Consider the following 23,997-nt stretch of genomic DNA (forward strand, 5'->3'; position numbering starts at 1 on the left):
TTCATTTCATTATGTACCCAGTAGTCATTCAGGAGCAGGTTGTTCAGTTTCCATGTAGTTGAGCAGTTTTGAGTGAGTTTCTTAATCCTAAGCTCTAGTTTGATTGCACTGTGGTCTGAGGGACAGTTTGTTATAATTTCTGTTCTTTTACATTTGCTGAGGAGTGCTTTACTTCCAACTATGTGGTCAATTTTGGAGTAAGTGTGATGTGGTGCTGAGAATAATGTATATTCTGTCGATTTGGAGTGGAGAGTTCTGTAGATGTCTATTAGGTCTGCTTGGTGCAAAGTTGAGTTCAATTCCTGGATATCCTTGTTAACTTTCTGTTTCATTGATCTGTCTAATGTTGCCAGTGGGGTGTTAAAGTCTCCCATTATTATTGTGTGGGAGTCTAAGACTCTTTTCAGGTCTCTAAGGACTTGCTTTATGAATCTGGGTGCTCCTGTATTGGGTGCATATATATTTAGGATAGTTAGTACTTCTTGTTGAATTGATCCCTTTACCATTAAGTAATGGCCTTCTTTGTCTCTTTTGATCTTTGTTGGTTTAAAGTCTGTTTTATCAGAGACTAGGATGCAACTGCTGCCTTTTTTTGTTTTCCATTTGCTTGGTAGATCTTCCTCCATCCCTTCATTTTGAGCCTATGTGTCTCTCTGCACGTGAGATGGATCTCCTGAATACAGCACACTGATGGGCCTTGACTCTTTATCCAATTTGCCAGTCTGTGTCTTTTAATTGGAGCATTTAGCCCATTTACATTTAAGGTTAATATTGTTATGTGTGAATTTGATCTGTCATTATGACGTTAGCTGGTTATTTTGCCTGTTCGTTGATGTAGTTTCTTCCTAGCAACGATGGTCTTTACAATTTGGCATGTTTTGCAGTGGCTAGTACCAGTTGTTCCTTTCTATGTTTAGTGCTTCCTTCAGGAGCTCTTGTAGGGCAGGCCTGGTGGTGACAAAATCTCTCAGCATTTGCTTGTCTGTAAAGGGTTTTATTTTCCTTCACTTATGAAACTTAGTTTGGCTGGATATGAAATTCTAGGTTGAAAATTCTTTTCTTTAACAATGTTGAATATTGGCCCCCACTCTCTTCTGGCTTGTAGAGTTTCTGCCAAGAGAGCTGCTGTTAATCTGATGGGCTTCCCTTTGTAGATAACCTGACCTTTCTCTCTGGCTGCCCTTAACATTTTTTCCTTCATTTCAGCTTCGGTGAATCTGACAATTATGTGTCTTGGAGTTGCTCTTCTCGAGGAGTATCTTTGTGGCATTCTCTGTATTTCCTGAATTTTAATGTTGGGGTGCCTTGCTAGGTTTGGGAAGTTCTCCTGGATAATATCCTGCAGAGTGTTTTCCAACTTGGTTCCCATCCCCCGTCACTTTCAGGTACACCAATCAGACGTAGATTTGGTCTTTTCACATAGTCCCATATTTCTTGGAGGCTTTGTTCATTTCTTTTTACTCTTTTTTCTCTAAACTTCTCTTCTCGTTTCATTTCATTCATTTGATCTTCAATCACTGATACCCTTTCTTCCACTTGATCGTCACGTACTTCTCATGCCATGGTTTTCAGCTCCATCAGGTCATTTAAGGACTTCTCTACACTGGTTATTCTAGTTAGCCATTCGTCTAATCTTTATTCAAGGTTTTTAGCTTCTTTGCGATGGGTTGGAATTTCCTCCTTTAGCTCGGAGAAGTTTGACCATCTGAAGCCTTCTTCTCTCAACTTGTCAAAGTCATTCTCTGTCCAGCTTTGTTCTGTTGCTGCGAGGAACTGTGTTCCTTTGGAGGGGGAGAGGCGCTCTGATTTTTCAAATTTTCAGCTTTTCTGCTGTTTTATTCCCATCTTTGTGGTTTTATCTACGTTTGGTCTTTGATGGTGGTGACGTACACATGGGGTTTTGGTGTCGATGTCCTTTCTGTCTGTTAGTTTTCTTTCTAACAGTCAGGACCCTCAGCTGCAGGTCTGTTGGAGTTTGCTGGAGGTCCTCTCCAGACCCTGTTTGCCTGGGTATCAGCAGCAGAGGCTGCAGAACAGCGAATATTGCTGAACAGCAAATGTTGTGCCTGATCGTTCCTCTGAAAGCTTCATCTTAGAGGCATACCCGGCCATGTGAGGTATCAGTCTGCCCCTACTTGGGGGGTGCCTTCCAGTTAGTCTACTCAGGGGTCAGGGACCCACTTGAGGAAGCAGTCTGTCTGTTCCCAGATCTCAAACTCCATGCTGGGAGAATCACTAGTTTCTTCAAAGCTATTAGACAGGGACATTTAAGTCTGCAGAGGTTTCTGCTGCCTTTTGTTTGGCTATGCCCTGCCCCCAGAGGTGGAGTCTACAGAGACAGGCAGGCCTCCTTGAGCTGCGGTGGGCTCCACCCAGTTCAAGCTTCTGGGTTGCTTTGTTTACCTACTCAAGCCTCAGCAATGGCGGGCGCCCCTCCCCAACCTTGCTGCCGCCTTGCAGTTCGATCACAGACTGCTGTGCTAGCAATGAGTTAGGCTCCATGGGCGTGGGACCCTCCGAGCCAGGCACTGGATATAATCTCCTGGTGTGCCATTTGCTAAGACCATTGGAAAAGCGCAGTATTAGGGTGGGACTGACCCTATTTTCCAGGTGCTGTCTGTCACAGCTTCCCTTGGCTAGGAAAGGGAATTCCCTGACTCCTTCCACTTCCTGGGAGAGGCGATGCCTCGCCCTGCTTTGGCTCATGCCCAGTGGGCTGCACCCACTGTCCTGCACCCACTGTCCGACAAGCCTCAGTGAGATGAACCCGGTACCTCAGTTGGAAATGCAGAAATCACCCGTCTTCTCCATCACTCACATTGGGAGCTATAGACTGGAGCTGTTCCTATTCGGCCATCTTGGAACCACTCCCCCATTTTATTTGATTTTAGAGACAGAATTTCACTCTGTTGCCCAGGCTGGGGTGCAGTGGTGCAGTCATGTAGCCTCGAACTCTTAGGCTTAAGCAATCATCTTGCCTTAGTCTCCTGAGTAACTAGGACTATACGCACACATCCCCATGCCTGGCTAATTTCTTTTTTAATTTCTTGTAGAGATGGGAGTGTCCCTATGTTTCCCAGGCTAGCCTCAAGCTCTTGGCCTCAAGATGATCCACCTGCCTCAGCCTCCCAAAGTTCTGGAATTATAGGTGTGAGCCACCACACACAGCCCATAAGAGATTAAAAAAAAAAAAAAAAAAACCTCACTATAGCATATTCTCATTTGTGCTTCATACTTGAATAGGCAGTCTTGTGAAGGGATGAGGGTGCTGATAGTCTATATTCAAAACTAAGGTGAGGGAGGCAATTGTTGTATTTTATAAAATTTAAATATTTTTAGAATTAGAAAATTGATGAAGGGCTAAAGGCTATTCAAAACCACCATGGTGGGCAATGGTTTTACTTTATAAAATGGAAGAGTCATTTCTTAGAATAAAAAATAATCAAGAGTAAAGAGTGAGGGGTGCGAAAACTAAAATTTCTTATACTAAGGCATGGCTCCAGATGCCAGCCCCTGCCTGCCCTATTGGAGGCAAGTGCTATCTCCCCACAGGTGTTACAACGAGATGACATTTCATCATCTACATGAAAATCTTCGTTTCTGCAGAGAGCATCACTAACTCACAGAATATAAAAACAAAAACAGAAACAAAAAACCTTGAGTCACAGGACCTAAACCAAGTTCGAAAACATCCATTGGGAGAGACCCCTAAAAGAATGTATAAGTACCCATCACTATAGCTTGAACAGCAATACAGATGTTGAATCCGTAAGAATCGAGCCCTAGAAGCCATCAAATAAAGGATTCCAGGCTGTCATATTCGTCTGCAATTATATGAATTAAGAAATATATGGTTGTTAGAAAAAGGGGCCCACGTAATTTTTCGCTTGACCTTGCATTATAGAAAAGTAACAGAATGACCAAAAAAAAAAAAAAAAAACCCAAAACCTGGAAGTATTACTGAATATGGTTAACAGACCTTGGCAATTGCTGTTCCATGGCTAAAATGTAAATTTTATAATCATCTAGTACTACTGAATAATTTCTGTATATAAACACACTGAGTCCAAAGCTTAAACTTGAAATAACTGTAGTTGTGGGATTTGTATCCCAGCATTTCTTTTGTGGGTGTGAAAAGAAAATCTGGAAATTCAGCAATGTTATTAAATACAAATTCACAATATAACTTTACTTTCAATCCTTCTAGGGTCTGAGCATTTCCATTCCATTACTAAAGAAATGGGAAATCTTAGCAAGTGAAAATATTTTTATCATTGTATTAATTTGAATGTTTTTTTCTCTCTCTAGAAGTGTTCTTCCTCCTCCCTTGTTCTTTTACTGTTTCAGAATACTCAAAAAACAATCCATAGACTTCAGCTAGTATGGCCGAATGTTTCCCAAACTTTTGCGATTGTAAGCACTTCTGGGTTCCACTAAAGGGTGGCTGATGCAGCTTCCAGATTAACTGTATCCTAAAAGTTATAGAATTGTGTACCAACAGCTAAAGGACACAATTACAAGCTGAAATATTGTGACATACTGTGTAATGTCATGTAATCAAATGCAGTGTTTAATAAACAGACACCTCCACCATTTCATATTTATACAGATTTTAAAATAAAGCCCACAACTGAAAACAAGTATATATGTATCCCTTTTGCATTACTTTGATCATGGCAAAGGGAAAACACAACAAGCACTACTGCAAAATGTTTGGCCATCACACAGCTTTAAAAATAAAGCAGATGCCTAGTTGAATATTTACTAGTGTGTGATGTGCCAGCCAAGAATCTTCTTATTCAGGTGTTATAACTCAAGCATTTTTCAGAATTTGGTTCATAAATGTCTTAAAATCTGTTATTGACATAATGATAAGGGAGATGAGTGTCTCAGGCTGGGTCTCCCCCAGAATCAGACTAGGAGACAATGTGTACATGCAAGTGGTTTATTTAGGAGGTAATCCCAGGAGTACCAGCAGGGGAGAGGCAAAGCGATACAGAGACTGGGAAGAAGACAACAGGGGATGTGTTAATGAACAGGTTACCTCTATGGACAACTGGAGCCCAATCCCATTGGAGGCTTCTGGGAGATGGTTATGAAACATACTTCAGAGTTCTATCTGGGTAATCTGGGGTATTTAACTTCCACTTGCCATCAGATACTGGATAAAGATTCCTTATTAACTCACCATTATTAACTCCTCATTAAGACTTGCCATCACCTCCAGCCTGCCTGCCCCATCTGTGACCTGAAGAAGAGGCCTCAAGGAAAGAGCTGCAGGTGTCTGCAGTAGATGCTCTTGGCATATAGTAAAATGGTAAGTGTCAAAGGATATGGACAGAGCACCAGTAGTCTGGTACAATAAGGGATATTTTATATATTATATATACATATATAGACACTGAACATATTCTTTAGCTCTCTGAGACACCATGAGTTTGGGGCTGCAGGGATCTAAGCCAAGACTAAAGGCAGGTAAGCTAAGGTCTGGATAAGGTCTCCAGCAGAATAAGACCACCAAGGAAAAACTAAAAGCTGGTTAACAATACCAAAAAAACTAAGGCCATAGGCATAGTAGACGCAGATAAAGATCATAGCTCATGAGGTACTCTGAAGGCTAGGTCATTCTAAGGTATGAACAGGATTAAGAAAATAGATGACTGGAGAAAAACTGGGGTATAGTGTCAGCACCAAGCAGAGCTCTAATTCTAGTTTATCTTTGTTTGTACCAAAGGCTTCATATCCAATTGTGTGCTGATAAACTTTAACAACTGGCTGCCTGGGGAAGAGGGGTGGCATGGCCTATTCCAAGCTACTCATGGTTTAATGATTGGCTTGCAAAACTCCTGAAAATTTAACAATTAGCTCTCACAAATTGGAATGAGCCAGCTTCAGCATGCCATTGCCTGCATCTCTCCACCCAACATCCAGCCACTTTTTAAGGGCTACTGACTACCACTAAAACATGTCCAGTTCCTGGTGTTGAAAGTTATGCCTGTAACTACCTCAGTACCTATGTGGGTGGGTAACACCATTGATTTGGGTCTTGGTGATATTTAGTGGAGGCTGACCTCTTGGAAACCTCTGATTCTCCTTCATCATTGTCTTCCTCGGAGCCTTCGAAATTCCTTGAGTCTGGAATTATGATTTTGGAAGAAGTGCCTCTGGGTCAGATTCTGGAAGTCCTTTACCACCAGAACATTGGCATCTATAATGTGTTTTCTCCATTCCATATCTATTCCAATGGCTTATGCACTAACATTTGTTCCACGTATTTATAGGTAAAATCAAATTATACTCATATCCAAAAGCAAAAGAACCTGGAACTGTCATACTTCAGTTAATGAACACATCACACCACAGTCATATACTCAATTGTCCTGCAGATATCACAGTTAATGCAGATTATGTCAGCCCAAGCCATGAACAAAATGTTGCACATGAAATCAACAGAAAGGCATGTTCAGTTCATACATTGGGCTTCGTCTCCACCCAGAGTTCAGGGAACCCTGTATCTCCCCCATTAAATCTTAACAAACAGAGGTAATTGTCAACCATAGCTACAAGAAGCCACTCCTTCTCTGCAAGCAAGCTACTCACCATTAACCAGCATTTACCATGACCTTCATATTTTTAAATATTAAGTGCTACATTTCTATAACCTCCCCAATAGCCACACAAGTTCTACTCTGGATTCATGCTGAATTGTGTTCCATTCTCTTGATTGTTTCTTCTGTGTTCAGAAAGAATGGTAGATTCATTTTCTTTTTTTTTTTTTTTTGAGACAGAGTCTTGCTCTGTCGCCCAGGCTGGAGTGCACTGGCCGGATCTCAGCTCACTGCAAGCTCCGTCTCCTGGGTTTACGCCATTCTCTTGCCTCAGCCTCCGGAGTAGCCGGGACTACAGGCGCCCGCCACCTTGCCTGCCTAGTTTTTTTGTATTTTTAGTAGAGACGGGGTTTCACCGTGTTAGCCAGGATGGTCTCCATCTCCTGACCTTGTGATCCACCCGTCTCGGCCTCCCAAAGTGCTGGGATTACAGGCTTGAGCCACCGCGCCCAGCCGGTAGATCCATTTTCAAAGTAAAATATCCCCCTTTCCCTGTCTTCCTCTGGTCATACATAAAGAAGTTATTAAGACATCGCTCATGTATTCTTTGAGTTTCTTTTCACTTCAGTGAAACTTCCCCACAACTTGCTGGCCCTCTTCACTGCTAAGGTGGCAAATTTGAGTTGGGTTCTTCTGTGTCTATGTTTTATGAAAAGAAGTTCTTAATTACGTCAATTATAGAATTAGAGTAAAAATGAGTATAAGGTTCCAATTATTTGGACATGCTACTCTGGAAGTTCTTGTATTCAGAAGGCATCTCAAGGAAAGTCTGGAGAAGAAGAAACTATTTGTGGCTTAAAACTTGTTCTCTTTATAGGGCTTCTCTTTGTGGTAGGTACCCCTTGGCTCTGATCAAGGCTATGATTTTAAACTCCTTTGTTCAATTTTACACTGTCATCTGAAGACTAGTAGCAGAAAGTAGCCATTTGAATAACAATAGTCTTTCAATGTAGTTCCAATATTTCTTCAAGAGGTATTCAAATAGAAGCATTTCTTTAATATTCTCTGACAGGTTTTCCTTTGAAGAAATTGTAATCTATACAATATTTTATTTTCTACTATAGCACATCCCATCCTTCTGCCCACAGCAGCCAGATGGTACTTCTTATTAGCTGAAGAAATAATCAGACAAGAAAAGCTGGCCACTGAACAATTAGGAATACTACCTGATATATTATTCCCAGGTATACATTCTTGGTTCTCAGTAGCAAGAATGTGCCAGCTTTCAACAACAAATGCTGGCAAGGATGTGGAGAAAAGGGAACAGGGAATCCTCGTATGCTGTTGGTGGGAATGTAAATTAGTACAGCCACTATAGAGGACAGTTTAGAGGTTCCTCAGAAAACTAAACATTGAGCTACCATATGATCCAGCAATCCCACTCCTGGGTATATACCCAAAAGGAAGGAAATCAGTATATCGAAGAGATATATGCACTCCTATGTTTGTTGCAGCACTGTTTACACTAATTAAGATTTACACTAATTAAGAGAAAGAAAAGAAAAGAAAGGAAAGAAAGGAAGAAGGGAAAGAAAGGAAAGAAAAGAAAAGAAAGGAAAGAGAAAGGAAAGAAAGGAAAAAGAAAGGAAAGAAAGAAAAGAAAGAAAGAAATTACCATGAGATTAGAGTACTTGAACAGCTAAGAGGTAGATGAGATAGGAGATGGGGGTGAGAAGGGGAAGAATGGAGTGCCTAATCTGTATTTAAGTAAACTTCATTTATTTAACACAGTTTTTTTTTTCATAAGGTGCTTGGCTGTTTGGAACTGTCATTTCTAGCTATCTTAGAACTTGTCAATGGTAGGAGTATACCTCTTTCTTTAAAAATCATATTATAAAAAGATACCTAAATGTACTTTTTTTCTGTTGCAACCCTAATTTATATTATCATTCCAGAAAGTTTTTCTTAATTTCAAATTAATTTTTGTTAAATTAGTTTTAGGTTTAAATTGTTCTGCTCACCAATCTTTAACTAATGATTGCCAAACAAAGTCCTGCTATTTCAAAGAATCCCTTGATCAAATGGTATCACAACATATATCACCGTGAAAGAGAGGATTAAGGAACAAGGTTATTGCCTCAACTGGCAAAAAAAAAAAAATTGTTGATTTGATTATAAATTTTATATGCTGAATTGATCCGTGTGAAAAATGGTATTTCTGGCACTGTGATCCTCTATAAGGAACAAACTTGATTATTAACTATGGCACACAAATCATGATGTTCTATTACTATCGATTATCAATTATTCATTTCCTTGCAACCATTTTCCCTTCAAATATTCCAACAGCTTACATAAAAGTCACCTAAATTTTCCTCAAGTCACCTGCCAAAGGAAACAGAGGATATTCAGAACACACAAGACAGGTGAGGAAAGTGGTTGGAAATCGGGTGGGATTTAAATATTTGCCCTGCCCATGCTGACTTCTAATTCACTACTAAGATAAGTTGCTTCAGGTGATGAAAAGTGGGAAATAATTCTATGAAGTCAAAGACATTTCAATATCTCATAGAAAAAGATATTTGTAAATGGTTGCCACTACTTGGAAATGACTCAAGTTTTAGCTCATTTAATTGCAGTAATGTTATCTTTTATGTATGTCATCATTTTTGGTACATTTGTATGTAACTATTGGGTATAACATGAGAAATCAAAATAAGTAAATTAGAGGCTAGGCATGGTGGCTCATGCCTGTAATTCTAGCACTTTGGGAGACCGAGGCGGGCAGATTACATGAGCTCAGGAGTTCAAGACCAGCTTGGGCAACATGGTGAAACCCTGGCTCTACTAAAAATACAAAAATTAGCCAGACATAGTGGTGCATGCCTGTAATCCTAGCTACTTGGGAGGCTGAGACATGAGAATTGCTTGAACCCGGGAGGCGGTGGTTGCAGTGAGCTGAGATCGTGCCATTGCACTCTAGCCTGGGCAAACAGAGTGAGACTCTATCTCCAAATAAATACATAAATTAGAACAAACAAATCATTAAGAATTTTATTTGAATATTGTATTAATGCTTTCTCTGTTTTGTTTCATAAATGGTTTCTCTTACAGACAAGAAAATTTATTAAAACTTCAAATCACACAGGATTGTGATGGATGCCATGTATATTAAAAGTCTTTAAATTGTTGATTACCTCTAACCTGATGATTCCGTGAAATAGATCACATTCATTGCAGCCTTAACTAGATGGCCTATTATAGAGTCTGTTTTAGAAACAGATACTAAGTAGATTATTTTCAAAGGCAAGTATACTCAGATCAACTGTTGACCCTACATTGGATAGGCATGAATTGTAATGGGACCCATGATGGGGCCAAGAAAGTATGAAGAGTAACATGGGACCCCCTTCCTCAAGAGAAATACCTCTCAATCATCCTACTGGCAAGTATGTACCATCAGCTTCCTTTATGAACGAAAAATGTGTTATTTGTTCTTGATTACATAAAGTGAAACTTCCTTGACATGTACTCATTCTAGAATAATAAGTATATGGTACAAGTAACACTGAAAGATACATAGGTCAATGCAGCTTAGAAAGAAACTGAAGAGGGCAAGGGAGTGTCAAAACATTTTGGAGGCAACTGCAGCAATAATAAAGGCTTAATTTGTGCTGCCTGCCCTTCCTGTGCTCTATGGCACTGTTTCCAATGTCCTGCAAAAGGCCATCACCCATAATCCCAAAGATCCACTCTTCACTAAAAGGCCCAAAGACTCAGGATCTGATGAACTGTGAAAATATGACCTCTTTATGACACTAGCAAATTTACCAAGAAGTGAGTGGAAGAAGTATACATGCTTTCTCAGTAGTGTAACATTGCTTTTATTCAATTAGATATGACAGTTATTAAGTACCTGCTCAATATTATGCAGCTATGGCAGAAACTCAACTTACTGAGGGACTTGGAACTAGACTGAAAAAGAAGATAGGCATGTCAATACTGGCATCCGAGAGACTCCCTTATGTCTGCAATGCCTTCGACCTATCTCTGAATTCCATGACCTCCCAGAGGTCTTATCTGCTAATTTGAAAACATGATGGAAATTGTCTTCATTTAACCACCCCCCTCAAATGCCATTTCTATTCACTGTATTTTTAGGGTGAATTAGGTTGTAAGTAACAGAAAAGCCAACTCAAAATAGCTTAAACAATAAAAGGCTAATGTAATTTGAAAGTTTAGGGTTAGGGCAGGCAGGTTTTAGGGTAGATTTGATTCAGTAGTTCAACAATGAAACAGAAGGCCCAGATTCCTTCCTCCATGCATCAACTTTATCCTCAGGATGTTTCCCCTTTCTGGTCTGAAGACAGCTCCAGTGGCTCCTAGAGATACATACTCTTCAAGGGAGGGAGAGAATCAATATAGCTTTAAAGATCCTAGAAGCTTCTTTCCCATAAGTTGCTAGTATTACTATTATATCACAAATCCATCCCTGAACCAATATGTATGGTCAAGGAATGGGATGACCCTCAGAATCTCAGGCCTAAGAAAGAGATCTCAATTCTAGAGCCATGGGTGGGATCAGTTTTCACAAAAGCAATTGAAGGAATGGAACCAAAACCTCAAGGTTGAAGAAAAGCTACACAGAAATACACTTGTGATTACTAGGCCGGAGAAAGAAGACCTCAGAGGAGCAATTTTTCCCTACAAGGAGAAGCCACCATCCACACTCCATCCTTTGTCATTGCTCTTACGGCACCATAAGGTTTGGTGTTTTGCACTCTGAAAAAGAAGAAATAGGTGAGGGCATGACACATATGGGCCTGAGGTCAGAAATATTTCTTTCCTTTTCAACAAAATGAGCCACTTTTTAAGCTGAACAATTTTAGCCAGTGGTGATCCACAGGCTAGACAGTGTCATTTGTCTGGAGCTGTAGCCACAACAGGGCTAAGATCAACACATCCATCACACCAGACAATTCTACACACTAGTTATTTGAGGAACGTGAGCACACAAGAAAAGAGCTGCCCAATAGAATGGCTGTCAAAAGACTCAAGAACTGTTCTATACCATAGCCAAGGATAGAGGAGAATACCCTTGAAACATAACTCCCAAAATGCATGGCTTATCTGAGAACCATCACTTCCGTTTGTGGCCATCACCTATTCTCTACCTCCTTGCCATCCCCACCTCTTCCTGCTCCTTGGACTTCACCTCTCAGCAGCAAGGAGGACAAAAGCACCCAGATGAACAGAGCAAGCATCATTCTTCTATCTCTTCTTCTATCTATCATCCTTCTATCTATCTCTTCCTCTCTAATCAGCCATGGCACTGCTTTAGACATTTTAATTCTTGCGCTTATTTTTAAAGCAAAAACTGGGAGATCTATAGGTGGCCCATTTTACCAAAAGATTAGGTAATTGAGGAGCAAGTTATAAGAATATCTCATTGGCAAGAAGGGCGAAGCCCCTCTTGTGGTTTCTGCCCCTTACTATCATTTCTCCAGTGTCCGCAGGCCTTGCTTCTGAGACACTTCCCACTGAAAGGAGTTAAGTCAGCTGGTCCTGAGTATTCGGGCCATAATTTATGCCTGTAATTCTATGTCCTAGCCCCAGAAAAATGAATCAAATGGGCTGTCCTAGAGTAGTGAGTGGGTCACCAACAGTATCTCTCTACATGGAGGCCAATATGTTACAAAGCCACAAGATTCCTTTTTAGGGGATTTTTTTCTATGCTTTTTGTGTGCATCACTCCATATCCTCACTTGCCTTTCACATTTCATAAACGGAGGAATTTGTGGTCAGAATAGTCATTTGCCATCAGCAAAGCTGAATAACACTCAGTTAATTTCCAGGAAATAATAGGCTTCATTAAATGCTGAAGTCTGCCAGATCCTTCACCTCTTCAATAGAGGTGTGCTTGGCAACTGACGGGTTGGTTTTGTTTTGCCGCTTTGTGACAGGCTGCCCTGACATTACATATTCCACCAAAGGAGTGAAAGCTAATTCAAGAATTATCTGTACCATGAAAGTTCAATATGCTAGGTATTTACTTAGTTCTACTCAGAATTATTTATCATTTCTGAGAAAAGATTTTATATTATGAACTATAATTCTACAGTTTTCAATTAAGTGTGGATTTAAAGAGAAAAAGAAGTACAGTCATATGTATGTGTACAATTAGTTATAAAATCATAAAATTCATCCGGCCAATATTGAAGACAGTGATTCTCAGACCTATGAAGTTTTGGCACCCTTTTATTTGTTTAGTTTCCAATGATTCCATATTCTGCCCCAGAATGTCATAGTTTTAAAAACTACATTAAAACTTATTTTGTTTTGAGGGGTTTATTTTTTGGAATTCCATGACATCCTTCAAGGGTACTGAAAGATAGCCCCAGGGTTGTAAAAAAATACATAAAGTGAAGAATAAGTGATTCAGGGCTTCAAAAATTAAACAGTACAAATTGTAACTTAGCCAACATTTTTTGTTGTTGTTGTTCATTTGTTGTTATTGTTTTCTTAGAGCAGAATCTCGTTCTGTCGCCGAGGCTGGAGTGCAGTGGTATAATCATAGCTCACTGTAACCCCAAATTACTGGGCTCAAATGACCCTCCTGTCTCAGCCTCCTGAGTAGCTGGGACTACAAGCATGTGCTACCATGCCCAGCTAATTTTTTAAAATTTTTTCTAGAGACAGGAGTTTCACTATGTTGCCCATGCTGGCTTCAAACTCCTGGTCTCAAGTGATCCTCCTGTCTCAGCCTCCCAAAACTAATGCCTGGAATTGCAGGCATGAGCAAATGTGCCTAGATTGAAGCCAACCTTTTAAAATTTCTATGCCTAAAAGTAGAGTTTGCCTCTTTTTTAAAGCAGTTTGTTACAAGTCATTCAGAATTTGACAAGACTCTAGAGAGTTGGGCTCCTCAAACTTTGGCACAAGAATTACCTGGAGGGTTTCTTAAAACACAGATAGGTGGGCCTAATCTCCAGAAATTCTAATTAAGTAGTTCTAGGGTAGAGCCTCAGAATTTGTATCTCTATCTAGCTCCCAGTTGATGCTGATGGCTGCCAAGGCCACAGATCACAGATTATAGGGTTTTTTTCACAAATCCGAGGTCTACGTTATGTAGAAAGACAAACATTCAAACTCCTTACTGTTTCTTAGTGGAGAATAAGGACCAAAAAATCAACCTCAATATTTGATCTTATTGTCTTGAAAGCTATAGGGATGCTTCTGGAGACAATGTCCACATCCACTGAGGATTTGGAAACAATAACAAAATTAAAATCAGGTTTCAGAATCAGCCACTTAGGTTAATTCCATAGCCCCAGGGAGCAGCTGACCATTCAATTCTGGTTGATCTGACTACCCATTTTGCTGCCTCCAATACACAAATACCTATTCTTTAATTTAGGGCAGGAAATTCTGTGTACACAAGAATATTACTTGGGAATGTAGATGGTCTCTAGGAATAAGTAATCCTAGACAATAATGCAAGCAATGTGAATCCAGGCTGCAGAGTGAAAAAATCAACCAGCTAGGTGGTTCAATCTCCAAGATGCTAAATACACAGGTTGATTAATTTTTTTCTTCACCAAAGTTTTGCTGAATTAACGAATTAGCAGGGTTGGGAGGTGATGTGAAAGAAAATATTAGTTTGATTAAAATAAGCAGTAGTTATTTTTATTGATAAGTTAGGGAGGAAGAAAATAAGTATTTGTCAGCACCTCCAAGTACAAGCCTTGTGTTTATTCCCTAGCAGTTCAGCCCAGAAGTTAGTATATTTATTATTATCGCTATCTGCATATTAAAAACTAAGGTTATTTTAATTGATAAGTTAGGGAGGAAGGAAAAAAATATTTGTCAGCACCTCCAAGTACCAGCCTTGTGTTTGTTCCCTAGCAGTTCAGCCCAGAAGTTAGTATATTTATTATTATCTCTATTTGCATATTAAAAACTAAAGCTCAGAAAATGTAAGTAACATGCCCAATATCACTATGCTACAAAGCTGCAGACATGGGTTTCAATAAAATCATGCTCTTTCCTCTACACATGCTAGTCCTACTGATGTAGCTTCTCTAGCTTCTCTTACTATTTAATACTAATAACTAACATTTACTGAATGCTTTCTGAGCATTTGATATATAGATTGTCTTCAATGCTTACAACCCTATAAGACAGGCACTGGTAACAAACTATAGAAATGATCCCTGAGGAACTCAAACAACTCAACAACAATCTCATTAAAAAGTGGGTCAACCCAGGTGCAGTGGCTCATGCCTGTAATCCCAGCACTTTGGGAAACCGAGACAGAAGAATCACTTGAGGTCAGTAGTTCAAGACTAGCCTGGCCAACATAGTGAAACCCCGTCTCTACTAAAAACACAAAATAAATTAGCTGGGCATGGTGGCACATGCCTTTAATCCCAGCTACTTGGGAGGCTGCCAGGAGAACTACTTGAACCCGGGAGGAAGAGGTTGCAGTGGAGCTGAGATTGCGCCACTGCACTCCAGCCTGGGTGACAGAGTGAGACTCTGTCTCAAAAAAAAAAAGTGGGCCAAGGACAAAAGTAGACTTTTTTTCAAAAGAAGACATACAAATAGCCAGCAAGCATATGGAAAAAAAAATGCTCATCAACACTAATCTTCAGAGAAACGCTAATCAAAATCACAATGAGATATCATCTTATACCAGTCAGAATGGCTGTTATTTTAAAAAGACAAAAATAACAAATGTTGGGAAGGATGCAAAGAAAAGGGAATGCTTATATACTGTTGAAGAGAATGTAAATTAGTACAACCTCTATAGAATAAAGTTTGGAGATTTCTCAGAGAACTAAAAATAGAACTACCATTTGATACAGCACTTTCGTTACTGGATATATACAGAAAGGAAAATAAATTATTATATCAAAAAGATACCTGTACTCGTGTTTATTGCTGCACTATTCACAATAGAAAAGATATGGAATCAACCTAAGTGTCCACAAAAAGACAAATGGGTAAAGAAAATGTGGTATATATACACAACGGAATAGTATTCAGCCATAAAAAGAATGGAATCATGTCACTTGCAGCAACATGGATGAAACTGGAGGCCATTATCTTAAGTGAAACAATCCAGACATGGAAAGGCAAATGCCACATGTTCTCACTTATAAGTGGGAGCTAAATAATGTGTACACATGGACATAAAGTATGAAATGATAGACAGTGGAGACTCAGAAGTATGGAGGAGGTTGGGGGGATGAATGATGAGAAATTACTTAATGAGTACAATGTACATTATTCCAGTAATTGATACACTAAAAACCCTGACTTCACCACTGCACAATATAACCATGTAACAAAATTATACCTATATAGCTTGTAAATTTGTACAAAAAAAAGATAGGCACTAATATTATCCTCATTTAACAGATGAGGAAACTGAAGCGCTGAGAAGTTAAGTAATTTGCCCAAAGTCACACAGCTAATCAGTGGTAGGGCTGGGATTTGATTCTAGGCAGTTAAAATTCAAGCCCATGCTCTCAGCTATTATGATATCACCACATTGGACAACAGAAAAGATGCAGCTTGGGAATTATTTTAAAAACAACCACTTATCAATAATACACCATCAACTTAAGATTTGAGACTTAAGAGGACTCTGAGTTTGGCAATAATAGAATATAGAGGAGGTTAATCTTGAAAGAGTTTTTGAAAAGTTAAGACAAGGTAAGTTTTCAACCAGGTGTAAGAGAGTTAAAGAACGTGATGAGTGGGATAAGGCCCAAAGTCAGAGGAGGGAGTACATTGCATTTTGAGGAATACTAAGAAGGTAAAGAACCATGGTTAAATGGGCAAGAAAAATCGGGGAGATTTTTGTTTTCATCTTGTCTTCATCAGAAAGGTACAAAGTGAACTGAAATACTTTATTGCAGCATCTGAGGAGGAAATATTTTAAGACTACTAACATAGTTTGGATGTTGTCCCCCATAAATCTCATGTTGAATTGTAATCATTGTTAGAGGTGGGGCCTAGCGGAAGATGTTTGGGTCATGGGGGCAGATTCCTCATGGCTTGGTGCTGTCCTCAGGATAGCAAGTGAGTTTTCTCAGTTACCTGGTTGTTTAAAAGTATGTGGAACCTCCCCACTACTCTCTCTCTTGCTCCTGCTTTCACCATGTGATGTGCCTGCTCCAGCTTCGCCTTCTACCATGAGTTAAAGCTTCCCAAGGCCTCACCAGAAGTCAAGCAGATGCTGTTGCCATGCTTGTACAGCCTGCAGAACCATGAGACAATGAAACATCTTTTCTTTATCAATCACCCAGTCTCAGGTATTCCCTTACAGCAATGCAAGAACAGCCTAATACAACTACCAACTCTCCTGAAAAACAAAACATTTGCGGACATTCTATTGAGATGTAGCCTACTCAGTTTCTACATTGCAAAGTGACCTTTCAATACAAACAATAGTTTACTGGGAAAGTTAGCAATTCAACTTGTCTTTCTAGAGACTTTCTTTCTTCTCCTTGGGAGCTACTTCAATGAACCTGCATATGTTAAGAACATGCTATATTCTGTGTATGAATCAACAGAAGCAAACTCACACTAAATGTTCAAAGCTGAAAAGCAATTTGTCAGAAAGAGCATCAATCAGATGTCACTGTCTATCTTTGGGATCTGTACTTTGTTAAGAGCAGTGATTTCCATACGTCATTTTTCTCCATTGTTTGTCATTGGTTACCAGTTTACACTGCATGAATGCAGCCTCAAATTTCATTTCAGTTATCATGGGACAATAATCTTTTCACTTGTAATGTTTGCATCCCCTCACCTGGAATGTCCAGCTTCATTGTGAGAGATTTGATGACCATAGTCCCAAATGGTTGGATCAGAATATCAAATTCAATAAGGCAGAATAAAGCATAAAAACATTATGCGATACATACTGGAATAAAGGCAGGATGGGTAGGGGAGACCAAACACCTAGGGGAGATACTTTCGTTTAAGGACAAACCATTAACACCAGAATTCAGCCCCACCAGCAGCCTCACTTACAGTCCTTCTTCCATGCTAATTAACTCACCTTGTTTTGTCCTGCAGGACATAATTTGATTTCTTTTTTTTTATTATTATTTTTTTTTTTATTATACTTTAAGTTCTAGGGTACATGTGCATAACATGCAGGTTTGTTACATATGTATACTTGTGCCATGTTGGTGTGCTGCACCCATCAACTCGTCAGCACCCATCAATTCATCATTTATATCAGGTATAACTCCCAGTGCAATCCCTCCCCCTCCCCCCTCCCCATGATAGGCCCCAGTGTGTGATGTTCCCCTTCCTGAGTCCAAGTGATCTCATTGTTCAGTTCCCACCTATGAGTGCAGGACATAATTTGTCCTGCCCTAAAACTAGCTTTTGCCCTTAGGAAAGCACCTATAGCCTTTTGGCTGTTTGGTTATTATAGCCTTATAATATATTTTGAAGTCAGGTAATGTGATGTTTCTGCTTTGTTCTTTTTGCTTAGGATTGCTTTGGCTATTTGTGCTCTTTGTTTCAATTTCATAAAAATTTTAGAATTTTTCTAATTCTGTGAAAAATGACATTGGTATTTTGGTAGGGATTGCATTGGATCTGCAGATTGCTTTGGACAGTATGGTGCTTTTAATGATACTAAATCCTCCAATCCATTAGCTTGGGTGTTTTCCACTTGTTTTTGTCCTCCACAATTTATTTCATTAGTGTTTTATGGTTTTCCTTATAAAGATCTTTCACCACTTGGTGAAATTTATTCCTAGGTATTTTTTTCATATTTATTGTAGTAGGGATTGTCTTCTTCATTTCTTTCTCAGCTAGCTAGTTATTGGTGTAGAGAAATGCTACCAATTTTTGTATGTTGATTTTGTATCTTACACCTTTATTGAATTTATGTATCAAATCTAGTAGTATCCTTGGGTAGCAGGTTTTTTTTTTTTAATTTTTTTAAATTTCCGCACCTTGAATATGTCATCCATTCTCTTCTGGCCTGTAAGGTTTCTGCTGGAAAACTCCCTGTTAATCTGATGGGGATTCCTTTATGGGTGACTAGATACTTTTCTCTTGCTCTTTTTAGTATCCTCACTTTTGCTTTGACTTTAGACAGCTTGGCAATATGTGGCTTAGAGAAGACCTTTTTGCCTCATGTCTGGGGATCTTTGGGCCTCCTGTATCTGAATGTCTAGGTCTCTTGCTAAACCTGGGAAGTTTTCATTTACTATTTCATTAAACAGATCTTCTAAACCTTTCTTTCTCTCTTTGTCCTTGGGGACACCAATAATTTTAATATTTGGTCACTTTATGTTGTCCCAAATGTCATAAAGGTTTTGCTCATTCTTTTTTATATTTTTTTCTTTATTTTTGTCTAACTGGATTATTTCAAAGGACCTGTCTTAAATTTCTGAGATTCTTTCTTCTGCTTGATCTAGTCTATTGTTGAAGCTTTCAAGTATATTTTCTGTTTCATTTGATGCATTCTTTAGCTCCAGAATTTCTGTTTGTTTGTTTTTCAAATATCTATCTCTTTGGTAAATTTTTCTTCCATATCCTGAATTCTTTTTGTGATTTTTCTGTATTGGTATTCAGAATTCTCTTATATGTCACTGAGCTTCTTTAAACTCAGTTTTAAAAATTCTTTATCTAGGGATTTTATGAATTTCTTTTTGATTGGGATCTGTTGCTAGAGAATTATTGTCTTCCTTTGGAAGTGTCACATTTCCTTGCTTATTCATGTTTTCTGTGTACTTACATTTATATCTGTGCATCTGTTGTAATAGTCACTTCTTCCTATTTTTTTAGATTGCTTTCATAGAGGAATACTTTTTTTCTGAAGATCTATATATGTTGTTGTTTAGGTAGGGCACTTTGGCTTTTATTTTGGGTGTATGCAGTAGTGTGATTTCTGTATGATTTATTCAGCTGTAAACAGTGTCAACGGTATCTGTGATTTCTTCAGTGGCTTAGTGTGTTCTTATCAGTGGAGGCTACAGTGAAGTTTTACTGGGGAATAGGATGCCAGGTGGGCCAGTGTTTGGGCACCAGTGGTGGCAGCAGTAGGCCGAGTGTGCCTGTCTTTGGCCTCCAACATGACTTACACTAGTACCAATGTTAGGGGGCCTAGATGATTCAATTCTTGGGCTTTCAGATGGCTTGTTTGAATCTGGTAGTGGCAGTGGTAAGCCTGGCATGTGGATAGGTTCCCAGGTCCTTGGGCAGCTGGTATGATATGGGCGATGGCAGTAGCAGTGGTGGAGCAACCTCCTGGAACCCAAGCAGTCCATGCTAACGCTGGTGGTGGCTATGACAGGTTGGGTGGCTATGACATATTGGCTACTTCCATTGGTGGTGTATGTAGGTGGGCGCCAGCTTGGTAGAGTTGGTAGGTTGTATCAGCCTGACTGCAGATTCCAGGAAGAGTATTAGGTACCAACGATGGTGGACTGGGCTGAACAATTTCCAGGCTCCTACACAGTATGCTCAATAACTTGGGGGAGGAGGATGGGGGTGCCGACTGGGCTGGCTCCCTGTTGGTGTGTTCAGGTGCTGTCTCTGATAGGCAAGGGTGAGGTGACCCCAGGCCACTGGAAAAATGCTCAGGTGTGGGCAGTGGTGGCTGTGCTGTAGGCCTGCCACCAGGTAGGATGAGGCCACTTCCGGTGGTTTCAGTGTAGAGGGGTAGCTGTGGGATGTGCAGTTTTCTCACACTTCATTCCCACAGTAGCCTGCAGCAGCACTGGGATTTGTCCTCAAAGTGCAGTAAAGTGCCTGGTCTCCCCTCTCCCTTCTTGGCCAGGCAGCAGCAGCAGCAGCAGCAGTTTCAACTCTAACCCCTTGGCAATACAGAGACCTTTGGAGGTTAAGCTCTAAAAATCTACATAAATAATTTTGAGTTTGACTTTTTTCTTACTAAGCATTGCAACATAGCATTTTACTGCCATGGTGGTTTTAAAATATGTCCATAAATTCTTTTATACTCTTCCATTCAAAGGGTAGAGCCTAACCACCCTTCTTCCTATATTTAGTGACTTTCTTCCAAAGAATAGAATATGGCAATATTAGAATATATGACTTCTGAGACTAGTTCATAAAAAGCATATTAGCTTTTTGGCTTATTCTTTCACACCACTGGCTCTGGAGGAAATCAGCTGCCATGACATGAGGACACTTAAGCAGCTAAGTGGAAGTCTCCTGACAACAACCAGCACTAACTTGCCAGGCATGCAAGTGAGCTATGTTGGAAGTATGTACTTCAGCCCCATTCAAGCTTTTAGATGACTGTAACACAGGCCAACATCTTTACTTCAACTTCAAGAGAGACTCTGAGCCTGAATCACCCAGCTAAGTTGCTCTCAGGTTTCTGGCCCACAGAAATTGGGTTCAGTAATAAATGTGCATTATTTTAGGCTACTACACTTTGGGGTCATTTGTTATATAGCAGTAGATAATGAGCACAACTATATTATAAATTTCTCACAAACATTATTTTAATGGCTATACTTTACATATATTTTCATATATGCATGTAAGTATATATATCTATTTTAACAGGAAGTAATCTATGTTGACAGGTGTAATGTCAACAACATGAAAAAGTTAGAGAAAGTCTCAGTTTTTCCTAATAACTTTTATGTTTTATTCAAGTCAAAATAATAAAGAGGTACTTTTCTAGATATTATAAAACGTAGGTTGAGATCTTTAAAAGTCTCTTGTTTCTCATGCTATACTTAACATATAAAGAAAACTACATTCTTCATATCTACATGGAAGAAAAATTAAATAATTTATCTCTTAAAACATTTCCTTTATGTCAAAATCAGAGAAATAATCTATTCTTTCTGTTCTCCTTCAAGAGCTGAGGATATGTGTGGCTTTTCTGATAATTGCACTGTAATTTCAATATTCAAATGATCCGAAAGAAGAAAAAGTATGGACCATATAAATACACCATTTCTGGAATTGCCATAGATGAATATCTGTCACACAAACTATTGGGATAAAATATTATCCATTCACCCAATCACTAAATATTTTTGAACAATTATTTATATAATAAGCACAGGGATATTGTTGTTAACATGGTAGACGTGTTGTTGCCATCACAAAGCTTACAATTCACCATAACATGCAAAGAAGCAAACAGGTTATCAAAACAGAGTGCTCAAACTATAAAAATCCTAGAAGAAAACCTAGGAAATACTCTTCAACACATTGACCTAGACATTCAAAATCACTAATCATCGGAGAAATGTAAATCAAAACCACAATGAGATACCATCTCACGCCAGTCACAATGGCTATTATTAAAAAGTAAAAAAGGCTGGGCTCAGTAGCTCATGCCTGTAATCCCAGCAGTTTGGGAGGCCAAGGCAGGCAGATCATTTGAGGTCAGGAGTTCGAGACCAACCTGGCCATCACGGTGAAACCCCGAAAATACAAAAATTAGACAGGGGTAGTGGCATTCACCTGTTGTCCAAGCTACTTGGGAGGCTGAGGCAGGAGTATTGCTTGAACCCAGGAGGCGGAGCTTGCAGTGAGCCAAGATCGCACCACCACACTCCAGCCTGGGTGACAGAGCGAGACTCTGTCTCAAAAAAAAAAAGAAAAGAAAGAAAAAGAAAAAAAAGTAAAAAAATATAACAGATGTTGGCAAGGTTTAGGAGAAAAGGAAGCACTTATATACTGTTGGTGGGAATGCAAATTAGTTCAACCCCTGTGGAAAGCAGTTTGGACATTTCTTAAAGAACAACAGCACAAAAAGGGAATTACCATTTGGCCCAGCAGTCCTATTACTTGGTATATACCCAGAGAAAAATAAATCATTCTACCAAAAAGACACCTGCACTCGTATGTTTATTACAGTAGTATTCACAATAGCAAAGACATGGAAGCAACCCAGGTGTCCATCAATGGTGAACTGGATAAAGAAAATGTGGTACATATACACCATGATATACTATACAACCATAAAAGAAGAATAAAATGTCTTTTGCAGCAACATGGATGCAACTGGAGGCCATTACCCAAAGTAAATTAATGCAGAAAAAGAAAACCAAATACTGCATGTTCTCATTATAAGTGAGTGGGAGCTAAACATTGGGTACACGTGGACACAAAGATGGGAATCATAAGCACTGAAAATTCCAGACTGGGGGAGGAAGGGAGGGGATAAGGGTTGAAAAACTACCTCTCGGGTATTATGTTTCCTCAGGGGCTTAGTGTGCTCTTATTAGTGGAGGCTACGGTGAAGTTTTGCTGGGGAGTAGGATACCAGGTGGGCCAGTCTTCAGGCACCAGGGGTGGCAGCAGTAGGCTGCTGTGCCAAACCTCAACATCAGACAACATACCCATGTAACAAACCTGCACATGTACCCCTTGAATCTAAAATAAAAATTTAAAATATTTTTTATTAAACAAAATATAGAGTGTTGAGTATTACAATGTGGAAGGAGTAAAATGCTATTAGGGCACACAAAATATGAACTCTATCCAGGTTTGGCAATAAGGTAAGGCTTTCTAAGTGAAATGACCTATAAACTGAGGTTAAATCCAGTGGGGTACTAGTAAAATGACTTTCCAAAAAAAGGAACTAAAGTCTTTATTTGCAATGTTTGCCAATTTCCATAACATAAATGTTCCCACGATGGACAATTTTAAGCTACTGATATGAAAACACTGATCATGAAATTTGGAAGACAAGTAAAGAATCAACTCTCACAAGCTAGTACAAGCTAGCTCCAGCAAACCACTGGACATGCCTCATGAATTGTGATATACTCTCTTTCTTATCCCTCCACCCTAGCCTTTGTTTAGGTCTGTATGATGCCTCATGCATGTTACTACAATAAACTCTAATTGACCCACCATGGCTGACTGACTCCTGGGTCTTCTCCTAGCTCCCTCCCAGTTACATGCACATCACACCTCTTCTGTGCATAAAACTTTGAGTGATGTACCATTGCCTATAAAATCAAAACTTTATAGTCTGTCTTGCCTGCCTATTCAACCTCAACTTACGACACCTCCTTCCACGCCTGCTATACGCTAGCCATGCTAAATGGTCATCACTGACCTGTTAGTCCTAGAATACACCATCTGCCCACACCTCAAGACTAATAAGATGTGGGACTCAAGGAAGAATGAAATGGTCAAACAGAAGCCTTCAATGATCGGCCTCCCTACAGGAACACCAAATAGAATAACTATCCACACCTCCATAAGAAAAACAGCACCTTCATAAAAAACAAAAATCAGGTGAGCAATCATGATACCTGGCTTTAATTTCATATCACAGAAACAGGCACTGAAGAGGGTAGGAAAGGCAGTCTTGAATTGCTGACGCCACCACTCCCCATCCCCTATCAGTGGCATTGCAGTATTAAGAGAGAGCTGTGCACTTGCAGGAGGGAGGGCACATGATTGTGGG

The sequence above is a fragment of the Colobus angolensis genome, unplaced genomic scaffold, assembly GCF_000951035.1.
Source record: "Colobus angolensis palliatus isolate OR3802 unplaced genomic scaffold, Cang.pa_1.0 Scaffold140, whole genome shotgun sequence".
NCBI lineage: Eukaryota > Metazoa > Chordata > Mammalia > Primates > Cercopithecidae > Colobus > Colobus angolensis.